This window comes from Pleurodeles waltl, chromosome 4_1, assembly GCF_031143425.1.
Source record: "Pleurodeles waltl isolate 20211129_DDA chromosome 4_1, aPleWal1.hap1.20221129, whole genome shotgun sequence".
Lineage (NCBI taxonomy): Eukaryota > Metazoa > Chordata > Amphibia > Caudata > Salamandridae > Pleurodeles > Pleurodeles waltl.
This window is the reverse complement of record NC_090442.1, coordinates 358,472,321-358,490,573: the sequence shown is the minus strand read 5'-3', so window position 1 is coordinate 358,490,573 and position 18,253 is coordinate 358,472,321. Positions and strand designations below refer to the sequence as shown.

Here is an 18,253-nt window from a genome sequence, read left to right as displayed (position 1 = left end):
CTCAAGTAACAATAACTCATGCCCTAAGGGAAATATAACTTGCACCCAGCTATGAATGGGTGAGTGACTCAGTGTCCAAGTGGCTGAATGTCTATGTCTTGGACACTCAGTGTCTTTATGACTGGGAATTTGAGTGGTTGTATCCGTGGATGGGTGTATGGGTGAGTCAGCGGCTCTGTCAGTGGCTGCATAACAAACTAAGTGAGGGTATGGTTGGCAGAATGGATGAGTGTGTGGTGTGAGTGGCTCTATGGGTTTATAAGTAGGTATGTGTGTAATTCTATGGCTGAGTGAGTGGCTGTATGAGTGAGTGAACGGGTGTGTGAGTGCATGTAAGCATGAGTGACTGGGTGTGTGAGTACTTGTATGGGTCCGCGAATGGGTTTGTGAGTAGCTGTGTGGGTGTGTGAGTGGGTGTATGATAGGTTGCACAGGGTGTTGGTGGGGGTGTGAGTAGTTATCTGGATGTAATCAGATGTCATCAGTGATGTAATCTGTGAGGTCATAAGCAGTACATTAGAGGGGAATAAGGTATAGTTAGGTGTGGTAACTATAACTGCTGACTTGATGCTTTTGTACAAGTGAAATCTGAGCCCAACTATAACATTCCTGTAACCTTTGTTTTATTCAGTGAATTGGTACATTTTTTTAAAATCATATTTTCTAACTATAGTGTCCATCTATTAGATAATGCACTGCAGAGGTATGTGTCTGTTATCAGAGAGTCATAGTATTGAATAATAATTCCTGCATTGGAAATACTGACTTGTGTATGTTTGGTACTAGGTGGCAATGACCTGGGCAAACTTAGTGGGGTAGGTCTGGAAATCCTAAAAGGGGATACCTTTGCTCAATTAATGGTACTTTTCCCCTCACACTGTCTTGGTGTTCACCAACATATACCAAAGGCAGAAATAGAAGCAGACAAGTGAATTCTGTCCACACACAGACAAAGCCAGGAAACGTGTTAATAAAACTGTTTCTGCATTCTTCAGAGGCCAGAGCATGGGCTCTATCTACGACAACTTGCGCTTTGACATGGATGTACTCTATAGAAGTGATGGAGTTCACTTCACAGGGAAAGTTAACAGGATGTTTCTTAACGTGAAACACTACATCCTGTTTAATGTGTAGTTATCATCCACACACAAACACAAAGGTTTTTCTCAGAGCCATTCTATTTCACAAAAACTGTCTCATTTCAGAATCTAATTTTGTAATACTTTCTGAATTTGCAAAAATATTACAAGTACACAAAACAAAAACACTCAATTTACACCAGGAAATTGAAAATTCACAAATACTTAAGTGACTGTGCATTACAGTGGGTGAGTAGCTGATTGAATTAGTGGGAGTGGATGCACAAGTCTCTGAGTGGGTCTGTGCGTGGACGTGTCAATGTCTAAGTGGGTCTGTAAAAGGATGAATAAGGTCTGTGTATGAGTGAGTGGGTAAGTGGGTGCATATGTGTGAGCTGGTCTGGGTTGGGTGCAGGCAAGCCTGAGGAGGTCTGTGAGTGAGTGTCTGAGTGGGTCGGTGACTGGGTGCATGAGTGTCTGACAATGTGAGGGGGTACATGAGTGTGAGTGGGACTGTAAATGGGTACATGCCTGAGAGTATGAGTGAATGTGATTATCAGTCTCTGAGTGGCCAAGTGGTTGCGTATATCTGTGAGTGGATGCACGAGTGTCCGAGTGGGTCTGTGAGTAGACATGAACAGTAGAAAGGAGTAGGTGATCTGTGAATGCACTGTAGTAAGTACACTTGCTACTATAGGAAGTTGTATTACTGGAATGCTGTTTGTATTATTTATGCTCATCAGCTTTGTTAGAGTTGTGACTAGGGTACAGTCTCTTCCCACACCCTACTATTCACATCCTTTATCTGAGAGAGGTGTGTTAGCAGGAAAGACAGTCCCTGAACAGAGCATACTATGCACACCTGTCATCCAAGAGACAGGTCTCAGAAGAACGCTTGGTCTCCCTACACACACTACTATGTACACCTGTCATCTGAGGCAGAGTTGTGACAGGAAAGACCACTCAATGAGCACAGCCTAATGTGCACACCTGTCATCAGAGAGAGATCTGACAGGAGAGCCATGTGCATGCCCTACTATGCACAGCCATCATCTGAGATAGAGGTCTCACTGGAGAGGCCAGTCTTTCTCCACACAGCCAAATACACACACTCGTCATCTGAAAGAGAGGTCTGGAAGGAGACGGCAGTCCATGCAGACACCCTACTACTCACACCTTTCATATAAGAGAGAGGTCTGAGCAAAGAGGCCAGTCTTCTCTAATGCCCTACTAGGCACACTCATCATCCAAGAGAGGGGTCTCTCACTGGAGAGGCTAGTCCCTCCATAAACACTTCTACCTACATGTGTCATCTGAGACAGAGGTCTGTGTGGAGAGGTCAGACTCTCCTAACACCCTACTACACATACCTTTCTCAGTGGAGAGGACACTCCATCCTATATACTACTATTTCCTTAAAATTCTGTCACGATTGGCAAGACTCTTGCAAGAGTAGATCACAAGCTTCAGGGAGAAAAGCTTGCTGCATGGAAAGGTGCAATCTTGTGAGAGACTTGTGAAACCCATGGGGAAATTACTGAGCCTGCTACAAGGTATTTTACAATCTTGTGAGTCTCTTGCCAGGAGGTGTTTTACAATCCTTCAAGAGCCTTGCAAGATGTTGGGGGTGTGGGAGTACAAAAAAAGGGCCAAGATGTCTATCATGGCTCAACCAATAGTTTCCATTCTTATTGCATGGTTGAAGAAATGGTGTAATGTGACTGGGAACAGAACCAGGGATAGCTCAGATTGTTCTTGGTGATTTGGGGGAGAAAGGAGCCTGTTGGAGTTGTGCTCAGCACAAGTGACTGAATTTGGAACTGAGCAACAGTAGCAGCAGTATTGTGGGTAAATGTGTTCTATACAAGGTTAAGTGAGTAAAAAGCTGTTTGTAGAGGTGCATGTTTATTAATATAGGTTTTGAGAGGTAGACTTCAGAATGTGGAGAGATATCGCCACGTATGGGATGTTGTGTTAAAAAAACGAAATGTTCAATCTGTATCTAGTTGGAAGTAAAAAGAGTCAGTGTTTTAAAAATTATGAAACAAAGCATCTGTAATCTTTTAAATACATGGCCAAGGGTTTTTATTAACCTTATTGTGCACATATCGTATCCCAATGAGATGACTGAGTGAAGATATTGCCTTTTCTAGAGTGAAACACTGTGCTCAACGCTAGGAAAGGTGTGTAAAGAGGAATGTGTAACCTTACAAACTGTTAATAGAACCACTTTGAAGGCATGTTACAACTTACAAGTGGATAAAAAAATACAGAAAGGAACATGAATTTAGTATGTTACACAACATATGGAGGAGTAAAACAAAAAAATTATGTACTTTGGAAGAAAGGTGGAACAGCAACTGTGTAAAAAGTAAAAAAAAAAAAAAGAATTGTGACATTTATACCCTTGTAGTAGCTTCTTCTGTGTAGCTCTACTGTACTTGTGTTTGATGACAAAATGATCTGCTTAAGCAGCAAAAAGTGCTTTATTTATATAAGGAGGGTTGTTATCTGCTTGAGCATTGAGTACCTGGTCAGATACAGTGTCACCAGGTTCAAAAGATGTGGATGCCCCTGAGGAGTTACCAAGCTTGCAGTTTGGGCTAACTCAGCCCGAGTAAGGTGTTGAGGGTGCATAGCCCTCAAATGTCACCACATTCTGTTGTACTCATGCTGCATTGATTGTTCTTGCTGCCCCTGCTGAACTCCTTTTTGTATATTTTACAAATCAGCAAATGTGGTTTTATTAATGTTATTGTTTTTTTTTTTTAAACAAAATGTTTGAAGTTATTACTGATATCTTCCCTTAATAGCTCTTAAGATTTGAAAAATAATACAATATTATAGTGTTGACTTAAAGTGGCATTTCATTCCTCAATAACTAACTGTTCTCCTGCATGTATACATATGCATAAGGCACTATAGAGAATTTTGTTCTTCTTCCCAATGTAGAATAAAGATTTTTATACAAGAGGCAGGCTTTGGTACAGAAGCGGATGCATTGTCATAGAAGACTACACACTGCTCTCTGCTGGCGGAGAGGGCAGTTCTTTTGCACATCTTAGTATACATTGTCACTTTGGAGAGAAGTTTCAGTGCAGAGCTCTGGCTCTGTGTACACCGCAGTACACATATCTGTCACCCTGATGAGATGTCAGAGAGAGGTGTGTCCTTGTACAACCACTGTGCACATTTGAATGTAAGGACAGTTGTCAACAGAGAGAATATTCCATTTTACACTCTACTAATAACAATCATTTTCACAAAGAAAGGTTATAAGCAGAGACAGCAGTCTCTACCCACACTGTATTTTGCCCATGTGTTGCTCTAGGGAGATGTCTCAGCTCAGCAGGAAGTGTGTTTTAATATAAACATGTTGTACACACGTGCAGCTGCTGTCGAGCATGGATAATACGTAGTGGAATCGAATGGGATGGGGTACCATGGACTGGAGTAGACTGGAGTAATGTAGACTAGAGAGGGTAGATTAGGGTAAAATGGAATGGGTAGAGTAAGGTAAACTGGAGTGGGGTAGATTGTGGTGGACTGGAGTAGGGTAGATGAGGTAGGGTGGAGTAGACTGGAGTGGGTTAGATTGAAGCACAGTGGTGCAGATTTTGGGAGTCGGGTAAAGTTGAGTAGATTAGAATGGAGTGGGATAGATTTGAGGTGCAGCAGAGAAGACTGGTACTTTGTGGTGGATTAGACTGGTGTGGGGTAGACTGGAAGGAAGTGCAATGGACTGGAGTGGAATGAGGTACACTGGAGTAAGCAGAATGAGGTTGAGTGGAGTAGAGTGGAGCGGTGTGGGGTAAACCGTGGTAGGGTGGAGTGGGACAGATTTGGATGGAGTGGGTAAGATTGGGGTGCAGTGTGGTAGAATGGAGTGGAATGGGTAGGGTGGAGTGAGCTAGGTTGGAGTGGAGTACATCTGAGTATAGTGGAGTACATTGGAGTGGTGTACATTGGAGTGGAGAATGAGGAAGAGTGTGATTGGAGTGGAGTAGATTGGGGTGGGGTAGACTCAGGTAGACTGGAGGAGGTGAAAACTGGGATAGATTGGAATGGAGTGGGGTGGATTAGGGTAGATTTGGGCATGGTAAATTGGAGAGGAGAGAGGTAGCTGAGTTGAATGAGGTACAAAGGGTGGACTGGAGTGGCGTAGACTGAAGTGAGGTAGGGTAGACTGGGGAAGAGTTGAGTGGAGTAGATTGGGGTGCAATGGGGTAGACTGGAGCCGAGTTGGGTGGTGTGGGGAAGAGGAGAGGAGTAGATAAGAATGAATTGTGGTAGACTAGAGTGAAATGGGGTGGACTGCAGTAAATTAGAGTGGGATGGGGTAGATTGGAGTGGGGTAGACTGGAGAAGGTTGGAGTGTAGCTGTGGCTGTTAGGCTACATCTCTTGCACCTAAGTGCATATGAATATAGGGAGCTTGAAAGTGCTTTTGGTGGAATACATATGAGAATGAGGACTTAGACACAGGTTTAAAGGAGAAATGGAGTAGTTGTTTTAGGCACAAAAGTGAAATGCTTTAAACAGACACATGCTTTGTATACGCAGAAGAGGTGGAATACATATGAGACTGAGGACACAGGTTTTAAGAAGAAAGGATTAACTGCAGTGCTGCCCAAAACTGAAACACCTCCAAAAGGCACATAATTTGTGATTGAAAAGGAACAGATGTGTTGAAAATGTTTATTTTACTTAGTAGCAGCCAGGATGTGCTTGTCTGGAAAGCCTATGGGAGTCTAGTTTCAGACTAGTGTACTCTTCAAAGAGACATACACTTTGCATGCACAGAGAAGAGATGCACACTACAAACAGATGCAGTCACACAGGCTGCTTTAAAATTTTGTTCCAATTATTTGGTGCTGTAAAACGAAGCTTCAAATTCCAAAACAATTTGAGTTTAACAACAAACGCCCAAAGTTTTAGGATGGAAGTGAAAATGATGGACAGAAAATGGGAAACAAGTATTTCAAATCACAGTGTGAGCAGCGGAAGGACACTAACCAAATGAAATCAATTAGTACTCAGTCCATTCTCTGGAGAAATAGAAAAAATGTGATGTAAATCATACAGTGTCCAATTAGGAGGCAGCTAAAAAGAATGATAATTTAGACAGTAAATGTTAAGTAATGGGTGGGGCTCCAAGCCCTTTATTGTGTACAACACCCCTTGCAGCAACAGTGCATGTGTGCTGGTAAGAAAGATCTAAAAAGAGGGAAGCCTCAAAAGTGTGATTTCCAATTTTCATTCCCATAGGAAAATGTGCTCTCAATACAGGAAAAAAGGCTGAAATGAAATATACCAAATTTGTCAAAACTTTACAGCTTTACTAGATATTGTGATTTTTGTTTTTTAGCATAAAATTGTTCAGTTGCTTTCAAGTAGCATTCAGGGTGGTAATGAAAGAGCTAACACTGATAAAATGTTAGACAGCATGGTTGTTTAGGTATGCCCTGATTGGTCAATTCAAAGCTGACTGGTAGATCCTAATTGGCTGACCACAACATGGAGAATATGTTGTGGCAACCATCAGAGGACTCGGTTCACTAGTCCTGAAGTACAAGTTACTTACCTTCGGTAACGAAATATCTGGTAGAGACATACTCTAGTTGCAGATTCCTTACCTTAGAATTTTCCCCCAGGCGTCAGACTGGATCCAGAGATTTTTCTTCGAGCAATAACATTGTGCGTCGGTAGGTGGCGTCGATCGACTCCACAGGCATCGTAGTCTCCGTGATGACGTCGGGAGTAGTATATAGACGCCGCCCTCGCGCAGTGACGTCAGTTTCTTTTAACGACTTTCCACGCCAGAGCGCAGAGCCGCTAAGAACTCTGAGATTGGTGCACCAGAGCTAAGGACCTGAAAGAGGGAATCTCTGTCCCTAGAAATCAGTTCGCAAGCGGGGAGGATGGGTGGGCAGTAAGGAATCTGCAACCAGAATATGTCTATACCAGATATTTTGTTACCGAAGGTAAGTAACTTGTACATCTGATAGAGACATCTAGTTGCAGATTCCTTACCTTAGAATAGATACCCAAGCAATGCCATCCTCAGTGGTGGGCTGCAAACCAAGATCATACTAGAAAGTCCTGCAGGACCGAACGACCAAAGTAGCCGTCTCGACGGACCTGACTATCCAGGCAGTAATGCTTAGCAAACGTGTGCAGGGATGCCCACGTATGTGCTGTGTCCAGAACAGCTCCAATGAAAGAGAGCGTCTGAGAGGGAGTCAGGTGTGACTTCGCCACATTTATAGTGAATCCTAGCTGGTGCAGGAGGTTCCCCATAGTCTGAAGGTGGGAGACAACTGTCTGGGGCGAAGGCGCCTTCAACAGCCAGTCATCTAGGTAGGGGAAGACTGAGACCCCTAACCTACGCAGATGAACTGCAACCACTGCCATCACTTTCGTTAACACCCGAGGGGCGCTGGTAAGGCCGAAAGGGAGCACAGTAAACTGAAAGTGCTTGTGACCTATCACGAATTGTAGGTAACGTCTGTGGGGAGGCAAGATGGGGATGTGGAAATAAGCATCCTGCAAGTCCATTGCTACCATCCAGTCTCCTGGGTCCAAGGCAGACAGAACCTGAGCCAGGGTGAGCATTTTGAATTTCTCCTTCTTGAGGAAGTAGTTGAGGTCCCGAAGATTTAGGATAGGACGTAAGCCCTTGTCCTTCTTTGGGATCAGAAAGAAGCTGGAATAACAACCACGACCTACTTCTGGCACAGGGACCCTTTCTATATCTCCCTTGGCCAAGAGAGCCGTGACTTCCTGCCGGAGAAGCACCAAATGATCCTCCGGAAGATGATGGAAGGATGGTGGCATGTGTGGTTGTGCAGATTCGAGAGGGAGGGAGAAGCCCTTCCGAATGATCTGCAAAACCCACCAGTCTGTGGTGATATGTTCCCAGTGGTGCAGGTGATGGCGGATTCTGCCACCAACTGGGTGGGAGTGAGGGGACGGACTAGGAGGGTTTGGAGGCTGCAGCAGGGATAGAGGTGGACTGGACAGACCTCTCGTTCCCTGTACAACGGCCATGTGGGATTATGCGTCCACAGCCACGCATAGGCTGTCCAGCGCGTGTGGCACAGTGGCTGGGTAGAGAATTCGATAGGGCGCCCCTTCTGTGTCCACAAAAGGGACGACAAGCAGACTGTGGTGGGCGTGTGGCAGAGGAAAGACCAAGGGACCAAGCCGTAGCCCGGGAATCCTTGAATCTCTCCAAGGCCGAGTCTGCTTTGTTTCCGAAGAGACGGGTGCCATCAAAGGGCATGTCCATGAGTGACTGCTTGACATCCCCCGAGAAGCCAGAAGTGCGTAACCAGGCGTGGCATCGTAAGGCCACTGTCGTCGCAACCAATCTGCCCAGAGAGTCGGTCGTATCAAGCCCACAACGGATAGTGAACTTTGCCGCATCTCTCCCATCTTTCACTGCTTGGGAGATGATAGCAAGGGCCTCCTCTGGTATCTGCGGCAAGAACTGCGCAACCATATCCCCCAGGGTGTGGGTATAGTGGCCCAAAAGACATGTGGTGTTCACAGACCGCAGTGTGAGGCTGGAGGAAGAAAACAACTTCTTGCCAAATTGTTCCAGCCTTTTGGATTCCCTATCCGGAGGTGCGGAAGGGAACACGCCAGAAGAAGAGGAAGCCTGGATTACAAGACTCTCAGGCGTAGGGTGTTAGGACAGGAATTTAGGGTTGTTTGGCATGGGCCGATGGCGGCGAGCGATAGTCCTGTTCACAGGAGCCCCTGTGTTGGGTTTGGACCACGTACCCATCAATGGGTAGGAAATCAATGAGGGCCTCATTGAATGGGAGAAGGGGTTCTGAAGTAGAAGCCCAAGGCTGAAGCACCTCTGCCAGGAGATTAGACCCGACTTCCACAGTAGGTAGCTCAAGGCCAAGGACCTCAGCTGCCCTATTGACCACCATAGTGTAAGTAGCTCCTTCCGCCGTAGCCACGGTAGGAGGAGACAGCATGCCAGCGTCAGGAGAAGTATCCAGAACACTGGCTTCGCCCAAATCCTGTGCCCAGTCCATAGCAGGGTCATCCTGGTATTCATAAGGGTCCAGGGACCCCTCCAATTCCTCCCCCTATTCGTACTCATAGGAAAAAGGGTCCGAATCCGACCTTGGGCGAATAGGGCCCACCGAAGCCAATGGCGGCATCGGCCGAAGCCACTCCGACTCGGAGTCGTCGGGATAAGAATGGGGTCGACGTCAATAGTGGTCATTACCGAAGTCTGGAGCGTCGACATTCGAACCGACGCCGGGGAAGGTCTTGAAGGTGCAACCGGCGTCAGTGAGGATCCGCGCACGGATCCGGAGGTGACCTCGGTACCCAAGCCGCCAGCGCGGAACCCGAAGGCCGCTCAGCCGAACCCCTTGGGCCCGAAGGCACCGTATTAGGGTCGGCCCGCCCAAAGATGAAGCGCATGGACTCCTTCAGTAGGGCGGGGGTTGCTCCGGCTCCGGCAAAACTCGGGGAAGCGCGGAGTCGACCCAGACGCAGGCTCCGAGGACGGAGGCCTAGTGCATGGACACTCGTCCCGCGTCGGCTGAGCGACGGGGTAAAGTCGGAGAGCGTTGGGACTTCTTCGACGACTTCTTCTTCTTACCTTGACCCGAGGACTTCGAAGAAGACGAGTGGTGACGACTCAGCGACCCATCTCAAGATCTTCCTCTCGAGCGAGACCGGGATCTACGCAAAGTTGAGTGCTGGGCCGCCATTAGCTTTAGGGACCGCTCCCTCAAAGCTTTCGAGTGCATGGCCAGACACTCGGAGCACGACTTCGGGCCGTGCTCACGTTCGAGACACCACAGACAAACGCGATGAGAATCCGGCATTGACATCGTCCGATGGCAGCCCTCACAAGGCTTGAACCCCTCCGAGATCTGGACCATATCTGAGAGATTTCCCTGATGCTGCGCCCACTGGACCTTCATGTCCCACTAAAGAGCCTGCATATGCCATCTGGCATGTGCTACTAGCAGGATACATGAGGCCATGAGGCCCAGCCGGTCTTCAGGGACATCTCGAGGCACCAAAGTCATACACAAAAACCTTTGACAAAAGGGTTGAATTTGGCCCAAAAATAGCCAGGGTGGCTCTCTCCGGATCAGCGCGTGGCGCAGAAAGAAAGGAACTGACGTCCCTGCACGAGGGCGGTGTCTATGTACTACTCCCGACATCATCACGGCGACCATGACGCCACCTACCGACAGGGCAAGGGTATTGCTCGAAGAAAAATCTCCAGATCCAGTCTGACGCCTGGGGGAAAATTCTAAGGTAAGGAATCTGCAACTAGAAGTCTCTATCAGATAAAAACAATTAAAGCCCACATACGGGGGAAGGGTGGGCATACCTGATCCCCAGTACCATGAGGCCCTTACGTCAAATTAAATATTAGATATCTATATCCATCCATAACTTTCACTCCAACTCTCTGTATCGCTCTATTGCTATCAATTTGTAGATATCTAGATCGATAATTAGATGCTGTGGTAAACACTCAGTAATTATAGTTAGGGTGAACTTTGCACTAGTTAGACAAATGTGCTTGAAGCTTTGCAGACCTGCTGCCCTAGTTTCTTTTTGAGAAGACAAAGTTTTGCAGGGTTTGGCCAAGGGGAGCAAAGAGAAAAGCGGGTTAGGAAAACGGGCTTCAAATCCAATGCATTTTCCATGGATGTTTCGATTTCACATAGCGCAAAAGCTGTCAGGTGGATTTTAATGAAATTTGGAAGTATTACTTATTAAATGGTGCAGATGGTTCTGTGGGGATACTGCAGGCAAGTAGAGTAAGTAAATGGTAAGTTATAAGGTTTTTCAACTTAGTGATATCTTGCAGCACAGTACTACTAAAAGTAGGCTGGAAGCCCAAAGAATTAACTAGACTGCATATGTAAAGTTTCAGATTTACTACATGAACAACTGAAAGACCCAATTATGGTCACATTCTAATGGAAAACTATAAACAAGTACATAACAAATAGAACACATCTTAGCCTACATATGTTTTCTTTGCGTTCTCTCTGGCTCCCAAAATAAAAGTGTCCCAACAAGCCAAACAAAAAACAACTTTCTAATGCACCCTTGTGCAACAAAATGAAACAATTCTCTAGCAGTGAGCCACACAACCTTATTTGGAGGGCATGGTAACTGGGTTCTAGGAAACAAAATCTCAATTTTTAGAACAATAACAATGATTGCCTTCCATTCACTTTGATCTTTATATGTAGCACAATCCTAATAAAAGTTGCAAAGAAGCCCATAAAATATACGAGACTGCAAATGCAAAGCCTAAGAATCACTACATGAACAAGTAAAAGACACATATGGTCACATGATTATGTAAACCTATAAGCAAATACATAACAAATACAACGGATAAAACAAAGAAATCACATTTAATCCGATCTATAGTTCTAGTTAGTATTCCGAAAACAAGGAATTCCTTGGATATTACCTCCCTAATAACTTTCCACCCGTTTGACAAACTACCACAAAACTTTCCAGGCCTATATAACATTTTATACGTTTTGAGATTTATGTAAATATTTGTGCTGAATCATTAAGCGGGTTGAAAGATGAGTCCCAAAACAGTTTTTTACACCAATGCATTTTCCATAGACTGTTGTATTTAACATAGTACAAAAACGGATGCACGGATTTACGTGTAATTTGGCAGAATTATACATTATGGTGCAGAGATGATGCTTTCGGGTACTGCAGTTAATTAGGATATGTATTTGTTAAGTTAGATGTCAATTAAACAATGACATTGGTCATCGCTGTACTTTTGCACATTTTCAATAAATTCTGTGAAACTACTGTGATACATGGCCATAAACCTATTTAAAAATATACATTTCACTACCTAGTACCACTTTAATAAAATGGTAATAGGTAGGGACCTACTACTTACCTATATCCAAGGCCTTAACACTGAACACACCCAAAGTGTAGTGAAAACAATATGCCTGCCTTTCCAGTCTAAAATTACAGCCACTGCCCAACTATATACTGGCCTGTCATTGCTATGTACCATGTATATTTCAAAGATATCACAGTATATCATGGCCCAAAAATATAACTAGGACCTAGCTGTATTATTGGATTTTGGTACCCTTGCACCACTCGTGGTGTTGCATGGGCAATGGAATACTTAGGAATGGTTTCTTACCTGTAATCCCAGTTCTCTCTCAGGGGAATCTTCACTGAAGTCACAAGCTTTGAATAGCCCTGCGACATATGGAGATCCCTGAGCATTTAAAATATGTGTTCTTAAGGTTCGATTTTTGTCTTTCTTCAAGAAGGCCTGGAGAAACACTCAAGACATGTAATTTGCAGCCTATAAAAAAAGTCTACAATGGCCAATTTCTTCAGATCTTTCTTTTGAAAAAGGCAAGTCAATAAATACATGTAAAAGAGAAAGGGTGGAAATGCCAATTTAACCGCACATCCAATTGAAGCCTAGTGTGCTAGGTTTAAGCAAGCATAATAAATGCAATGATAAGAAACCGGTGCACATCTGGTGAAAAACACCCTGCCACAAGGTAAACAGCCTGGTCTGAAAAATCACAGCAGGAAATTTTAAGAACTAAAACACCAGAGCACACTGAATGATAGGCAACTTAAGTCCAATTAGTATATTCAGCCAAGTCTGGTCACAGGGTAGATTTATTCCACAGATAAGCTAACAAAGTCCATAGCAAAATAGCAGCCAACAAGTGTTTCGCCCTCCAGACTTTCTCAAGCAAGGCTGATAAGGATAGTACGGCACCAAAATGATGTCAGAAAGAGATCAAAAGGTAGTAAGTACCATAAAAGATGTGGAACCTGTTATGACAACTAGAAATATCAGCACTGAAGTCTGCAGTGTAGCACGAAGTTAGGCATGGGTTTTTGTTAGATACAGGCAATGACAGGCACTGGAATTATGTGGCAGGAAATTACCAAATTATAAGGCAGGGATGACCAATTTGTGTGTTAAAAAAAGTCCAAATAGGTATTTTCAATGCCAATAGCTCTAACTCTCGCAAATGCGAGACCTATTGCATTGCAAATGCTTGTTTATTAATTCTTGTCTATTGCTTTCATAACATATAACAGCCATGCAATAATAAAATAAAGCATACTCGACCTCTGCTCACGGTGGCCTTTGTTGCAAAAATGGTGCTTACATCAAAATAAATACACGCAGAACAGATATGGTCTTGAAAGGACAGCAGGCCCGTACTTCTACCCAAAGAATTATCAGCATAAATGCAGGATTTACTGCTAATAAGATACAGAGTAAAGGGGGCATGGCTTGGACGAGGAGGCGCATGGGTGTGTGACTCCGTCTCTCCTGGCGATGTGGGGATATTATCGAGTATTTCAGCCACATTGAGAACAGCATTCTGCGGAGAACCACTAGATTCAGTTCTGGGAAAGTTTCTGGCCTCATACGCTACAATCTGAACAAGGTCAGATCCAGCCATATTGTTTTAATTCACGTTTTTGTCTCCTTTCACTGATATGCTCACATGCGGCACAAAATGGCAGTTCCGACCCTAACCAATGTGAGGTGCGGCCTGAAATATAACAAATGCCACCCTGGGACCACACAATTTGCACTAACTATGGTAGAATTGACTGTGCTTAAACGATATTTGATCTAATGTCAGCAACCATACAATTTATTCAATTTAATGCGCATATGCCTGACTTTAAAATGGCACCCATGATACGACAAATTGTCGTCTAAGGCCTTTTTCGCACCGCTATCTCGGTTTGGACGGCTGGAGACAATTAAGGAATAACCTCACGCTCAGCCCAGGAACAGATCTGCAAGTTCTTCATGTACCAGGCCGACTCTGCCTGATCTTAAAAGACACCCAAAATACAACACACGCATAAATCCTGTATACACAGAGTAAAAGTAATATACAATTTCACTGTTGTAAGTATGAAGAAAACGTTCTATTTGTTCACAACTGATCCTATAACGTTACCCATGCTACACAAGAGCACCAAGTGTACCTCTCCCTGCATACCACATCACTCAAAATGGCTGAAAAAGACAATAAGACGCATGTTAAACGTTCCAAAGTGGAACTAACCTTTCCGGACTCACCGATTAAAAGCAGGGCCGATCTTAACAGTAGGATGGACATGATCCTGAAAAAGTTATCAGATGTGCACGACCTAGCCAAATCCACCAAAATAAAACACTGACTCTATGCAATTTGAGCTGACTGCCATCAGGGTGGATATTTACACCATCAATAATAAAATTTCCGAGGCAGAACAAAGAATCAGCGACCTGGATGATTCCAGGATTAAAACGGACAAGGAACTTCTCTTATTTCATACTTAAACGACGTCCGTGAGAAAAAACATTGCACACTTGGAAGACTAACGCACGAGGTAACCTGAGAATTTTTGGCCTCCCGGAAGATTCTGAAACTAAAGAAGATTCACCCAACCAATGCATCTCCTTTCTTGAGTCTTGGCTACCTATGGTTACTGGTCTTCAATTTACCAATAAATTTGAACTGGAAATAGCACACAGGGTTCCATCTTTCAAACCACAATATAGATCTCTGACCAAACGCAAACCAATAGTCTGCAAACCTCTGCGGTTTCAACACAATGAATCAATCTTGCTGTACATGCACAAAAACAACCATATCAACTGGAATGGATGGAAATTTTATATTTCGCAGGACTACTCCAAAACAACGGTTGATACAAGGAAAGGATTCTTGGCTTTACGCAATAGACTGAGAGACATAACAATCCAATTTTCTTTTGCAGGGCCAGAGAAATTCAGGATCACAATAGGCGGGAAACACCTAACCTTCGATGACCATATTGAACTAAAATCTTACTTAGACAACCTGAATGAACAAGACACGGATAGTTAATAGATTTGTGTCGATCAAAAGGAAAACATAGTCTATGTTACATTGAATGTTATCACTCATTTCCATATTGAAGATGTTGTATGCTTAGAAAAATCGTGGTAGAGATCTGTCCTAATTATTAGGATTTGACTGTGATAACATAATGACACCTGCGTTTCATAGTCTTACCCAATCACTTACAGACCCTCACATCACAATACCTGTCAGGGTCAACCCAGACTCCTCATTGTTCTTCCTTAGTATATTAATATTATTTGACAATTATGTTACCACATTTTATAGCAGTTTTACCTAAAATAGTGCGTTGATACTGTTATACAACTCTCATGACGTTACTTAAATCCTGCCAGTTTTCTGCAAAGTTAGGTCACATCCCAGGATACAGTTTTCAGTTAGTCTTTACTGATCCCTTCCTTAGAAACAGCTGCATAACAGCATGAGTGTGCCATACAATAATGTTTGTACCGCGCTGCCACAAGAGACGTCTGCTCTTTTTCTGTCACCATCTCCATGGCTCTATCAGATAGCTAGGGGGTGGGCTACACGGGTGGGTAGAGGGCAGGTTCTAGTTTTCGTTTTTTTGTCTTTTTTCTTCCTTTCCTTTCTCCTATTTCTTCTACTCCTCATATGAATTTAACTATTGAACATTATAGGTTTGATACAAAAACATTTAGGAATCCACCCCACACAATCATAAATAGCATGAGCCCGGTCCACTCTACACACAACAATTATTGGAACATTGTAATCAGACACATACATATTGTACTCACATATATCCGTCTGCTGCATATCAAGGTGATTCCACTTCAACATAGTCGCTCTCCTTCTACAGGAGATTCTTCAATATATAATAACTTACACCTTTACCATTTCCCATATTACGATGACTAGTTCTCATAGCACAGAAAATTTCAATATTGTATCCTGGAATGTGAAGGGCATGAACAATCCAATAAAATGCAAGAAAATAATGAACCACATATACAAATCCAAAGGCGATATTATCCTCCTTCAAGAAACAAGAATCACTGAATCCGAAGCACTCAAACTACAAAACAATTGGATTGTTGATATTCACTGTTCTGCAGCAATTCATAAAAAAAAAAAAAAGGTGTAATTACATTGAGCTCCAGAAAAGCCTTGAATACTGAGTCCCACATTACAGATACAGAAGGTAGGTGGGTCATATAAACCTTAAAGAATGGTGAAACCGGAATTCATGTAGTTAATATATATGGCCCGGATACTGAAGACTGCGGCTTCTGGACTACGATTTCAGGAAAACTAGCTCAATTGCCAAATAATGACCTCATAATAGTTGCAGGCTACTTCAACCTTCCCCTAGATATCACGATAGATAATCCAGCTGTAATTACCGCCCACCTAAAGCACAAAAAATCCTAAAAGATATTTGCTCTAAATATGACCTTAAAGACACAAGGAGACTCCAACACCCTGATATGAGAGATTACACCTTCTATTCTCATCCTTACGATTCTTACACAAGAATAGATTATATCCTCGTCACGGGCTCCCATACTCACCTTATAGATCAAACAAATATTTCACCAATATTGATTTCGGACCACGCATGCATGAACACGATACTAGCGGGATCCAACACCAGAAACCGTACTAACAGATGGCATTTGAACAACGAGATTTTAAAAGACCAAGAGAATATAAGGAGAATTGAGTGGGCTATTGCTGACTTTTATACAAATAATTCTACCCGGATGTCCACATACAAACCTTCTGGGATGCTCTTAAAGCAACCCTAAGAGGCACTTTAATAGAGATGAAAACTAGAATTATTAAAACCAAAAACAATGCTCTTTTGGAGCTGGAACGTGAAACTGGCTTCTTAGAAGCCTCTCATATCAAAACGCTAGATAAACAGACCCTCAGTAAGCTCACCGCAAGGAAATATGAATACAATAGAATACTAGTGAATGTGCAGCCATGTGGTTTAATAAATTTAAAGACCTTAAATTATGTGATTCCAACAAAGCAGGGAAAATGTTAGCATCATATTTAAAACCTAAACAAAATCAAAAGAACATACCTGCAATCAAAGATAAGCTAAACTCCGTCCACACCAACCCTCAAAAAAATCATAACACTTTCAGACAATTATATATGGAATTATACTCTGAAGTTAAACAGACTACACCCGAACAATGTATGAAATTCCTACATAAGCGAAACCTACCAAAACTCTTGGAGGATGATAAAAAGATACTAGGCAAACCATTCTCTGCAAACGAAATCACTGAAGCCATTAACACACTAAAAGACAATAGGGCAAATGTATGTCGGAACAACGCATGCCTGAACAACGCGGAACAACGTCCGCGTTGTTACCACGAATGCCTTAACAACGATTTTTCGTTATAATGGCATTCCTGGTAAAGGCATTAGTGAACGGCATGCATGGTTCCAGCATGCGACCCCCCTGGCCTCCCACCCCACCCCTAAAACCTAAAAACACCCAAACCCCCACCCCTAAAATTACCACGACCCCCCACCCCGCTCCTAAAACCACCCCAATCCCCCCCACCCCGCCCCTAAAACGTGAAACCACCTCACCCCGTCCCTAAAACCCAAACTACCCCCAAAAAGTAAAAATACCCCAGACCCCCCCCACCCTGCTTCTAAAACTAAAAATACCCCGACCCACCCGTCCCCGCTCCAAAACCTAAAAATACCCCGACCCCCGCAAAAAACAAAAAATACCCCAACCCCCCCACCACGCTCCAAAAACTAAAAATACCCCCACCCCTGCCCATAAAACTAAAAATGCCCGACCTCCCCACCCCTAAACCACCCCCAAAAACTAAAAATACCCCGACCCACCACATCCGCCATAAAACTAAAAATCACCTGACCCCCCACCCCTAAACCATCCCGACCCCCACCCCTAAAACTAAATACCCCGACCCCCCCACAAAACTAAAAATCCCCAACCCCGCCCCTAAAACAGCCCCAGTCCCAGCCCAACTTAGCTGATCACGTCCTCCCCCTCAGCCGGCTCCCTTCTTCTGTGCTTTAACCACGGATGTGCGTGGTTCAGCACATGCGTGGTTAAGACACCTAACAAGGAAGTTATGGTTAAAGAAAGCATTGTTCCGCTTTCGTTGTCCATGACTTCGTTGTTCGGGAATTGTGGTTCAGGCTGCTTTCCAGGACCAGATGGTCAAATTCTATAAAACATTTACAAAATCCCCTTACCCCACTCTCTTAA

The 18,253-nt window shown here is 43.7% G+C and overlaps 1 protein-coding gene across 3 annotated transcripts in view; it reads right to left on the bottom strand.

The window, feature by feature from the left end:
* The window catches only part of AEBP2 (AE binding protein 2), a 213,341-nt gene that overhangs the window by 52,085 nt on the left and 143,003 nt on the right, over positions 1 to 18,253 (bottom strand). The window lies entirely within an intron of this gene.